An 11,035-nucleotide genomic window follows, 5' to 3' on the forward strand; every position below is an offset into this window, starting at 1 on the left:
TGGACTCTTTCCATTCTGGACTCTGTTTGGATTCCAGGAGAATACTATGCCAAAGCAACTTGGTATAGACTTCTAAATACCAGATCTAGAAAGGCTTTACACATAAGACTATCAATTCACCTGAAAGATTTCTCCGCATTTAACAGCAGAATCTTAAAAGAATATGAAAATTATCAAGAGAACTACAATGGGACAAAGAAAACACATTAATCAGTATGATGGGAAATTTTAAGACACTTCATTCAGTTCTTGTGTCAAGCACACACAGACATCACTGAGAAGGTGGAAGGAAGATTTGAAAAACATTAATGAAAATCTTGATCTAACAGACAGAGAGAACCACAACCAAAACCTGTAGAAAAAAATATTTTTCAAAAATAGGAAATTTATAAAAATGTCACATGTGGAGAAAACTTGGAAAAATTTGACATATGTCAGAATTAGTGCACTGTAGGACAAACTGTTTAACAAATGGTGCTAAAACTGTTTGTTTTCTATGTGGGGAAAAAAACATAAAAATAAATCCCTAGACCTGGCCCCCAAATTAAGTCTAGGTAGATTAAACACCCAAATGTAAAATGAAAAACTTAAAATTTGGGGGAGAGGTTACCGGGATTAAATTCAGAGGCACTCGACAACTGAGCCACATCCCCAACCCTTTTTTTTTTTTTAATTTTATTTAGAGACAGGGTCTCACTGAGTTGCTTTTGCTGAGGCAGGCAACGCATTTTTATACATAAGTGATGAATCTTCAGAAAGAGAAATTAGGAAAACTACCCCATTCACAATAGCCTCGAAAAAAATAAAATACTTGGGAATCAATCTCACAAAAGAGGTGAAAGACCTCTACAATGAGAACTATACAACACTAAAGAAAGAAATTAAAGAACACCTTAGAAGATGGAAAGATCTTCCATGTTCTTGGATAGGAAGAATTAATATTGTCAAAATGGCCATACTACCTAAAGTGCTATACAAATTCAATGCAATTCCAATTAAAATCCCAATGACGTACCTTACAGAAATAGAGCAAGCAATTATGAAATTCATCTGGAAGAATAAGAAACCCAGAATAGCTAAAGCAATCCTTAGCAGGAAGAGTGAAACAGGGGGTATTGCAATACCAGATCTTCAACTCTACTACAAAGCAATAGTAACAAAAACGGCATGGTATTGGTACCAAAATAGAAAGGTAGATCAATGGTACAGAATAGAGGACACGGACACAAACCCAAATAAATACAATTTTCTCATACTAGACAAAGGGGCCAAAAATATGCAATGGAGAAAAGATAGCCTCTTCAACAAATGGTGCTGGGAGAATTGGAAATCCATATGCAACAGAATGAAACTAAACCCATATCTCTCACCATGCACGAAACTAAACTCAAAATGGATTAAGGACCTCGGAATCAGACCAGAGACCCTGCAGATTATAGAAGAAAAAGTAGGTCCAAATCTTCACCTTGTTGGTCTAGGACCAGACTTCCTTAACAGGACTCCCATAGCACAAGAAATAAAAGCTAGAATCAACCACTGGGATAGATTCAAACTAAAAAGCTTTCTCTCAGCAAAGGAAACTATCAGCAATGCAAAGAAAGAGCCTACAGAGTGGGAGAATATCTTTGCCAATCATACTTCAGATAGAGCACTAATCTCCAGAATCTATAAAGAACTCAAAAAACTCTACTCCAAGAATTCAAATAGTCCAGTCAACAAATGGGCTAAGGAAATGAATAGACACTTCACAGAAGAAGATCTACAAGCAATCAACAAACATATGGAAAAATGTTCAACATCTCTAGTAATAAGAGAAATGCAAATCAAAACCACCCTAAGATTCCATCTCACCCCAATTAGAATGGCGATTATCAAGAATACGAGCAACAACAGGTGTTGGCGAGGATGTGGGGAGAAAGGTACACTCATACACTGCTGGTGGGGCTGCAAATTAGTGCAGCCACTATGGAAAGCAGTGTGGAGATTCCTTAGAAAACTTGGAATGGAACCAGGCTTTAAACTTTTGATCCTCCTGTCTCAGTCTCCTAAGATTACAGGCATATGCCACTGCTCCTGGCTGCAAAACTTAAAAAATTTAGAATACAGATTATTTTTATGACTCCAGGGTAAAGACATGTGTTAGTATAAAAATAATAGTTCACCTGTAACAATCCAGGATGGTGAGCTTTGGGGAAGGAGGCATCAAGTGGAGGAAAGGGAGGTGCCTGGGCAGGTGACATAGGCCTGACTTCACTGGCAATGTTCCACTTCTCAGATGGGACTCACGCAGATGCTAATCCTATTAGTCTTTCATCTCTTCACGTGTCAGCATCATTTTATTCTGAGTTCTGAAATATGAAAAAAAAGCATAAAAGTCACTTGCTTATACTACTGCAGTAAATACTATGGTGATAGTTCATTCATGAGATTAAGGATTGGCATGAATACAGATTAAATGGTATCCATGCAATAGGAAAACAAACCAGATATGAGACATTTGTCAAAGAAAAGCCTATTTAAAAGATAGAGGAAGAACATCTCTTCAGAATCTGAGTGGGTCACAAGCCTATAATCCAGCTTTGGAGACTGAGGTGAGAGGATCGCTTGAGCCTAGGGGTTTGAGGGCAGCCTGGAAACAAAGCACAGACCTGAGACCTAAGATAGTAAGAGAAAACCAAGCCTTACATAGTTCCTGCTGTGTGTTATAAGCTTCAAAGAAATTTTCCATGAAATCTCATGAAACCCTTTAAAAGTACATATTATTACAGTATCAAAGACAGGGCTCAAATACTATAAATTGTGCAATTGGTTTTCCTGGCTCCAAAGCAAATATTCTTCCCATACTAAAATGCTGGCATTAACAGAAATAGTCCAGAGTGGAAGCTAGCACATTTGCATGTATTTGGATGATCATGAAATAGACTAAAAAATGTTTGCATACATGACAGTTACATGGTCTGAGTCCAGTAGTGGTAATAGAACATTACTCACCTCTAGTCACAGAGCCAGTATCAACCAGTTACAAGATTATGGAGCTATTCAATTCAGTATAGTTCTGCAGAAAAAAAAAAACAGAATTTATAAAAAGATCTCAAGCTACTGTTTTAAGTATTATTTGTCATTTGTAAAGTATTATCTGAATCTCTTGAAATTTCTGGCTATTTTCTTAAGCCACATTCTGCCATAAAATATAAAATGAGGAAAATTCAACATCCATTTTGATAACAATTTCCTTCAACAAAATATTTTACTCAATAAAATATGGAGTGATCTACATTCTCCTTCTGTGGATATCTGATTATGTAAGTATCATTAGCACCTTGAAAATATGAAGGCCTCCATGTTTTCTGAATGGGAAAATGCAAAAGTGCATGAATGCACTGATGTACCACATTGTAACACATCTCCCTGCATTCACTATAGTTTGCAAGATTCCTCAGGTGATTTTTATTTTCTTAGAGGTGCTGGGGATTGAACCCAGGGCTCACGCATGATAGGCAAGCACTCTACCACTGAGCCACATGCTCCCATCTTCCTTGGGTGATTCTAAGTTGTATCTCTTTCCCACACTGGGAAAACCTGAAGCAAGTATTGCCTATGCTCTGTAAAACTTTTAGAATTCTATGATTTTCAAATCAGTATTTCTCAAAACATAAAGTTAACTAAAATAACTTAGCAACAAAAATTCTGATATCCTCAAAATTATAAAATGATAAAAATGAAAATTAAAAGATTTTTGAGGGAAAGAATTGAAAGAGGATGGAGACGGCAATATAGATACTAAGTTCTTCAGTGGAAACAAGGACTCTCAGTGTTGTAGAATAAAATGACAATATAAAAGAAGTTATGGAAAGACTGTGTAGGCTTGGACCTGAATTAATAGTATAAACTCATAAGTCACTTTGTATTTAATAAAATCTATTTTTATATTTATACTACCATAATTTTTTTTAGAAATTCTATTACTTATACATCATACCGCCTTATAGCAAAATGTTAAATCATGTATTTAGATGATATGTAAACTTCATATACTAAGTATTAATTTGTCCTATTTATATGATCATATGATCTAAGTATTTATGCATTTATATATTTATGAAATAAATTTGTATATGTACATAAGTATGCAAAAGATTTTAGCTATGAGAGTTACCTTAGTAACTTTTTAGTCCTTTTCAAAGGCCTTAAAAGCAACATACAGCATGAGACTGAGCTCCTAGAGTACTATTTGACACTAAAAGGAACCAAGGTTTCTTGCCAAAATGGCAGATTTCCAGCACACAGTGTACAAGATCAGTCATTTCATGCTAGATCTAGTCATACCAAGTAAGCTATTAAAGTGTACTAGGAAATGACCAAAAGGAACTCATAGACAATTTCAAAATATTTAACTAACCAAAAATAGGATAGTCTGAGCAACAAGAGCAAATAAACTAGATATCAGCACTTCAAATTTATTTATTTATATTAATGAGATTTGATGATCTTCTGAGAATGACCTGAAGCTAACTCTCATTTTGAGTACTGGTAGGTTAACAGGATTTTAAAAAAACAAAAAACAAAAAAACGAAGCCTTCACTCTCCCTTTTCTACATAAAGGCATCACTAGGTGACCAGTTTCTCTTCATAGAAGCATTCTAGCCAATATTTTGCAAAATGCAACACTAAATAATGGCAAAACTCAAAAGAGATTACAGCTTTAATAAAGGGCAGCTACCGAAAACTTTAAGCAAATATACTTAAAAAGAGACTTCTAAAGCATTCTAACTAAATGCAAGTTCAAGGCAAGTATGCCTCATTTAATACCTGCTATGCCAGGCTATAGCCAATTTAAGGAGGCAGTATAGTAGACTGGTTAAAAACTCAGGATGTGGTACCAGATTGCCAGAGTTTATATTCTGGCCAGCTGACTAAACTTGAGTTAGCAAATTACCTCTCTATCTCTTACTATACTTACTTAAAAATGTGTACTGGCACCTATACCTCATGTATTGGCTTAAAGGATTAAATGTGCTAAATAATTCAAAGCACTTAGAATACCAAGCACATACTAAGTACTGAATAAATGATACATAGATGACAAACCACTTTTTTCCCAATTTTCACTTATATAAAAGAGAGGATTTTAAAGCAAAATTAAATTGGATGTATCTGTGATGTTTTTAAGAACAGGAAGAGGGAGAAAGAAGTATACCCTTGTAAGTTCCTTCCATTTGATATAAAATGGCATAATTTAATTTAGTTGTAGACTGTGATTAATTATATATCATGTTTTAAACTCTAAAAAATAAAGTTAGTATATTTAACCCAACAACTTTTCCCAATTTGTTAAATGTAAATCATATAGAATTTCCTTTAAAAGATAGAGATTTTCAGACTAGATTTAAATGCAATGTCCATCTACACACTGCACACAAGATATTACTGATATAAAGACAGGTTAAAAGCAGTAACAGGAAGATACCATGAAAATACACAACATGAGATAGCTAGAATGCTACACTAATATCAGGCAAAGTTCTTTAATTCCTTTATGCCTCCACTGTGCTCAGGAGGAAATGCTCTGGCTGGTGCTTCAGACCTGCCTGTAAGCAGTGGCTGTGCCACTGGAGATTTCTTACTTATTTTATTATATCCGAAGTCCTGTGTCCATGGTATGCTTTGAATGTCCAGTTTTAATTTAAATTCCAGTAAAGGTCTCCCCCTCCTTTTTTTTTTTCTTTTTTTTTTTCTCATATACCTTGTGTAGAAGTTGTCTGTTTGCTTTCTTCGTTGAAACCTGTAGAGCAGCAGGGAAATTGACCTCCTTTATTCAGCCATCTTGCTGTTCAGGATTTACATCTTAATTCACATCATAATTTAAATTACTGCACCTGCTCTACAGAAACGTTTAAGTGGTTCCCAATCACTGTGAGGTTTTTAAGGACTGGAAGAGGTAGAAAGAAGTATTCCCTTATAAGTTCCTTCCATTCCATATGAAATGGTATAAATTAAGCAGGTAATGTGTAACAAAGGTAGTTTATGTACTTCATACCCTTTATTCCTTTAAACAAATCTGTTGTAGATATTAGTAGTCTACATTTTAGATACACCATTTGAGTATCTTAGAGACAGTCCTATGTATCCTGAGTTGGAATAGCCAAGATTCAGGCCCAGGTCTATTTACTCTAAAGAACAACCTTGTCTTTCCCCTAGTAGCACAATATTATGCTCTATGTTCTTATGTTTCAAAAATTAAGGCATTCTTCGGAATATTTCATCTTTCAATCAAAATCATCCTGGAAGGGAATAAAGAGGAAAATGGGATGACAAAATGCTGGGTAAACAAAGAAGCAATGAAATCTATAGACTCCAGAAAAGTGTGCAAAAAACATGAAAAGATTCACGTAAATTTTGGTGGTTCACAAATTTTCTGGGATCCTCACTGAAGGTTCTTCAGATCCCATGTAAAGAACTCTTACTTTCTAGGGGAGAGTCTTTGACCAGAGTTGTGTTGTATCAATTACTGCAATAAATGTTTCACATACCGCTTAAGTCTGGAAGTCTTTTGGTTTGCCTCAGTAAAATTCACTACCATTTTTACTATAATGAGCTCTTTACTCCACAACTACGTACAAGGGAATACTGAAATTAATCACTGTATGGGGCCAACAGAATTGGTTTAATTCAACTGGACCACTTGTGTGCAAAGTTACCTCTGTTGAGGACTAGAAGTCAAGAAAAAGAACTACAGACAATGCTATTAAAATGAGTTTCTGAGAATTTGGAACACCCTCCTGCAGAATCTGAGCTGGTATGGTAGCCTTCCAAAACCCCTCTGAGTCTCCAGTGAGGACTTTGGAAGTGGGGTGTTGGTTAAGAAGGGTCTCCTCTTACAGCAGAGAGAGTACAGTACCGAGAGCCGCAAAACGCCTTCCAGGGAACCAAAGGAAATACTCACCAGAAAGCCTAGGTTGCACACAAGACCCCAGAGCCCTTGACTGGTGAATGGGAATCGCTAAAAGTTCAAGGACATGCGCCCGCTGAACTTCCGCAGGAGAGGTAAGAGGAACTGGCGTCAGGCACATCACCTCGTCAGGCAGCTGGAAAGGCGGTCTCCTGCACCTGGGGACCTACAACTGGGCCGAGTTAGCCCCCCACTGGCGCGCTTACTCGACCTGTCACAGTGGAAGGGTGTGAACGCGCAGGCGCAGCGCTGACGTGAAGGTTAGAGAGGCGAGGCCACGCATGCGTGTTGGGAGGCGGAGCCCTGGTAGCTGTGAGGGAGTTCCGGTAAGATGGTGCTGTTTAAGGAATTGTATGTGCGTCAGCGGGCGCGAAAAAGTGTCTGGGAGGGCAACTGTGGGAGAGTCATTGACTGAGAAATGGCGGAATATTCCTTGGTGAGCTCCCCACCAGCCGCTCTCCCTCTTCTCTGCGAGCACTCCTGGCCCACCCCAGGGCCCTCAGCAGCGCGCCCCGTCAGGCGCAGGCGGAGGCCTGTGGGCCCCGGCACGTGGCTCTATGAGGCGCGACACGAGTCTCCTCTGGGACCTGTCTCTCCGCTGACCCTCCTTACCCCAGTCTGCTTCGGCTGTTCTCAGGCCTGCTGTTGGGATGGATGGAGCTTCCGGCCGCGGGCAGGAAGATGCAGTGACCTGAGCGCAATTTGTCGCCCGGGGTGGAGTCTGCTTGTCACCCGCGGGAGATGCGACTGCCAGGTGAAGGCAACCCTGACTTTCGGAGGTTAGCGCCCTGAAGTTCTTGCAGCAGCCAGTAAAATAGATAAGCCGTGCTCCGCTGGGCAGCTCAGTTGCATCACTGGAGAGCCTTCTCCCTGCTCAGAAGTCTCACTTCCCAGATGGCTTGGCTCTTGGGGCCTCACCTACTTCAGAAGGTGAAGGTGAGTCTTTAAACACATGCCCTGTCAAACGGAGGGGTTTTGGGGTTCATCAGCGGCCAAGTGATTTTGTTGAAAAGTTTTTCTCACTATCACGGTCTGTTAACATCGCAGAAAATCTGGATGGCAGTAAATGTTAAGCTGTCACACCTGGTTTCTGATCTCAGCATTCGCTTCTTGGGCAGCCAAGATTTTTAGTATGGCTCATTCTTTATTTTTTGTTTGTTTTCCTCCAAAATTCATGTTTCCATTTAAAAATCTTACTTTCTTTTTTATTTTTTTAACCTAATGTAGCTGTCTCCAAACACCTTAATTTTAGTGTTAAATCATCCAATTATTGAAAAGTCACTCATGTTACTCCCTTGCTTAAAACTGCCCAAAGATACACTGTCCCTCAAAAACATTCAGGGTAAATGAGGGGAATATGGAGAGGAGGTGGAGGTGCTGCTGAAATGAAAACAAAATCAAAGTCTTTGCAGTAGCCTGCAAGACTGTTTTATTGCCTGCTGTAATCTCATTGATGATTTTTCCTGTGCCCAGTTCAGCCTCAAAAGATTCCTTATTGTTCCTTCACTGATCTACATATGAACTCAGTTGAGGACCTGTTTGCTCTTCTTCCCTCTGCCTTCTATGCTTCCCTCAGCTCTATTACTCACTGTTTTAGGTCATCTCTTTTCTTGAATGTATTCTTTTTTAAAATGTACATTATTTATTTTATGTGGTCCTGGGGATTGAATACAGTGACTCCCATCTGCTAGGGGAGCACTCTACAACTGAGCCACACCCCAGTCCTAAATGTATTCTATTTTTTTATTGTAAACAAATGGGATACATATTGTTTCTCTGTTCTAAATGTATTCTTAATTCAATTAAGCTTCACAAGTTTGCCCATTTTACTTACTCTCCTAGCCCCTTATTTTTAAATAGTCCATAGCACATAGTAGGTGCTGAACAAACACTTGTTAAATGAATTGATGAAAGACTACAGCTTTTTTCAGTGACAAGGATTCTGCGAAAGCATATTTTTGCCTTTTTCTGTAAAGTGAAGTTTTCTAATGAAAGCTAATTTATAATACTGAATGTGGGTTTTCATAAAACTCTTTCTCCAATTTTTTTTATAACAACATATTGTGCATTTGTCATTTTAGTATCTGATATAGGTAATAGCAGATATTAAAACAAATTGAGGATATAATAAGGAGGAAATTGACTTTGCCCAAACCTCATACAGAGTTGTAGAATTGCTTTTATGTCATTTATCTAGTCATTTTTTTCTTCTATTGGAATTACCTTCTCCCTCCAAAAATGTGAACTAAGTGTTCAATTAGTCTTTGACAATTATGTAAGTAGTACCAAAACTAGTTCACAGAAAGTAGTTACCACTGAGAATTTGCAGACTACTCTTTTTTACAAATCTTTATGAAAATTTAAATGCACTCAGGTAACAGAAGTTGAAGTGTGCCCAAATTCTAATGATTTTTATAACGTGTAGTGTACATTGATGTTCTAGATGTTTACTTCTTTTATATATCTTTTCTAGGATGTTTTTTTCCACCTTACACACTTTTCATAAGGTAAAGGTTGTTTCTTATTCATGTTTTCCCAGTGTCTAGTACAAAATATGACATATGATAGTCTAGGTAATTTTCAATGAAAAAATGATTTCTTCCTACTTTCCAGGCAACTTTCTAAAATTGTTTTTGGTCAGGAGCAGTGAATAGGTCATTCCTATATAAAGATATCATTAAACTAAAATACCTTGTCAAATATTTGTTGTCCTACAGAACGCTAAATTTGGTAAAAATTAGAAGGTCATAAATAACTTTCAGGTTGGGTGAATTCTTTTCCATTTATTACTAAAAGAATAGATGAAATTGCCATTAGTGAAACTGTAAAACGTTAGAGAAGGATTTTCAGAGAAGTTTGTAAATTTTCAAATTACTCTGAAAATTGAATTTTGCTTTTAGAATAATAATGGAAAATCACAGCCTGTCAGTTCCTTTTTCCACTTATTTTTTACTCTGCAGGTCTTGAAGTTTCTTGACTCATCACTCTGAATGTCTTACCATTTTCATTTGGTAAAAAAATTTCTTTGAAAGTGCTGATAAACAAAAATGGGAATCTTTGTACTAGTGTGTATTTTTTGAAATTACTCAACTATGATTCCTTTTAGTTTTGTGAAACTTCAAGAAATACTTTTCTTTCCTCTATCATTTGCTTTCCACAGTCCTCTTGAGTCAGGAATTTATTAATAACATTTGAATAGCCTTATCGTCGTCCAGTGGTGATAAACATACACACACGTATGTAGTAAGGGTCTCTCTCTTTATTCTTTGTTCGCTTTCATATATATCTTTTTAGTAAAAATAAACTGATAAGCAGAAGCAAAGCAGAAGCCAATCAGAGTAAGTGCACGTGAGTGTTCATGTGTAAGATGCATGGGCTCCAGGCTAAGGAGATGGGTGTATGCACTGGTCTGGAGCTCAGCACGGACCAGGAAAGGAATCAACCGCCAATCAGAGGCACTTCCTGTTTATTAGCATTGTGCTGCAGACTCATTGTGGCACCGTGCCAGGCGCCATCTTGGAGAGAGCAATGTTGGGGGGGCGGTGCCTGCAAACTTCCCCAACATAGCCTCCCATAATATTTGTTTTTCTCATTCTCCTAACCCTCAGTGCTTTTAACCACCTCCAGACAACTTCCTCGGTCATGTGTAGTTATATAATTTACTTCTTGGAATAGCCTTCCAGGACTCCTTTTTGCCTGAATGATTCATTTACTTCTTACCATAGTGTTCCAAGCCCTGAAAATGTGTCCCAACCTCTGTCTTTCTAACTTTTCCTCCCCAAGTCGATGTCCTGTTTATTGAGACAGAGAGAAAGTTACTATGTATGTACCCTGAGAGGACACCTAAGATTATTAAGGATTTTGAGCTATGAAGAAACTTAAAACAAGTTTATTCTTGATGAGAATTGAAACTAGTGACCATTGTAACTTCAAGATTGTCATCATTTTTGTTACCATTCTCAGTAAGAAAGAGAGTGTTGAGTCACCCTTAGTCAAGGGGGAAGGAATAACAGGAAGGGTGTTTGATTCATATAGGAGATTAAAGTGATGTGAAAATTCAGGGCAAATGTTTGAGGGGAATATGGA

Source organism: Sciurus vulgaris (genome assembly GCF_902686455.1).
Source record: "Sciurus vulgaris genome assembly, contig: HiC_scaffold_178_arrow_ctg1, whole genome shotgun sequence".
Lineage (NCBI taxonomy): Eukaryota > Metazoa > Chordata > Mammalia > Rodentia > Sciuridae > Sciurus > Sciurus vulgaris.